Here is a 1,685-nt window from a genome sequence, read left to right as displayed (position 1 = left end):
GCTCAGGTCGCGTGGCTGGTCCAGCGCGGAGGGGAAGAAGGCGGGGCCGCAGTGGGCTGACGCTGACTTCTGTCTGGGGACACCGCTGGGGCTCGAAGCACAGGGATGAGTAATAGGCGACCCTCAAGCTCTTTATTTCTGAGCGCGCGTGGTTCAGCCGTTTGCCTCTGCCGCTTTTTCATCTCGGTTTCCACTGCCCGGGATTTTTCCAGGTGTGACCTGGCTGGTGGGCGGGGCAGTTGCAGGGGTGGCGTGTCCACACCCACATCGTTCCCCTCCACCTCTTGACTGCAGGGTCATTTGGGTCAAGGGTTGCTTTCATCACCACCGGTTGTCCTCAGTTCTGTGTCTCCTCAAAGTTTTTTATTGAACTTACTGGGGTGACATCGGTTAATAAAATTATATGTTTCAAGTGTACACTTCTATCATACATCATCGGTACGTTATATTGTGTGTTCACCAGCTCCTGGTCAAGTCTCCTTTCATCGCCAGTTATCCCCCTTTGCCCTTCTTAACCTCCCTCCTCCCCCTTTTCCCTCTGGTAATCACCATACTGTCTTCTGTGAGTTCTGTTTTATTTTGCATAATCCCTTCACCTTTTATACCCACCCCCCTCCTCCGACAGCTGTCAGTCCATTCTCTTTATCTGTGAGTCTGTTTCTATTTTGTTTATTAGTTTTTGTTCATTCGATCGCACATATTAGTAAGATCATTTGGTATTTCTCTTCCTCTGACTGATTTTCACTTAGCATAATATTCGCCGGGTCAAGTGCTGTTGCAAAAGGTAAGGCTGCTTCTTCTTATTTTTTTTTTACAGCCAAGTAATACTCCACTGTGTAAATGTACCACAGCTTTTTACCCAGTCATCTACTGATGGGCACTTGGGCTGCTTCCAGATCTTGGCGATTATAAATTACACTGCATTGAACATAGGGGTGCATATATTCTTTTGAATTAGTGTCTTAGGTTTCTTTGGATAAATTCCCAGAAGTAAAATAGCTGGTGGTAAGTCTGTGCCATTTTTAATTTTTTGAAATCATACTGCTTTCCACAGTGGCTGCACCAATCTGCATTCCCGCCAACAGTGCACAAGGGTTCCCCTTCCTCCACATGCTTGCCCACACTTGTTTGTTGATGTACTGATGATAGCCATTCTGACAGGTGTGAGGTGATAGAGGTGATATCTCATTGTGGTTTTAATGTTCATTTCTCTGATGATTAATGACATTGAGCATCTTTTCATATGTCTATTGACTATCTGTAAGTCCTCTTTGGAGAAATATCTATTCAGGTCCTTTGCCTATTTATTAATTGGGTTGTCTGGGTTGAGTGTGCATGTGTGTGTGCGTGTGTGTGTGTGTTGAGTTTTGTAAGTTCTTTATAACTTTCCTGAAGTTATTTCTGAAGGCTAGAGCTACCCATGAACACTTGTGATACTTGCAGGCTGGCTGTTCTGCAGTCTGGCCCAACTAGAGAAATCGCTCTTGTAAAAGGAAATATCAGAGACATGAATATAAAAGCTATTGCCTGTTTGGGTTGTTTTTTCTAAACAGACATCTCAGCCCCCATTCTCCACGAGGGTAGCCTCCAGAATGACCCCTAGCCACTGAGTCCTCATGCAATTGTAGACAGGGCTCCCCATATTTTGACTCCTAACACTGAACTATTATAAATAAAATGATCTT

Source organism: Sturnira hondurensis, unplaced genomic scaffold, assembly GCF_014824575.4.
Source record: "Sturnira hondurensis isolate 20B ecotype Veracruz unplaced genomic scaffold, ASM1482457v3 Scaffold0013537, whole genome shotgun sequence".
In the NCBI taxonomy this organism is placed as follows: Eukaryota; Metazoa; Chordata; class Mammalia; order Chiroptera; family Phyllostomidae; genus Sturnira; species Sturnira hondurensis.
This window is presented reverse-complemented; position numbering follows the sequence as displayed.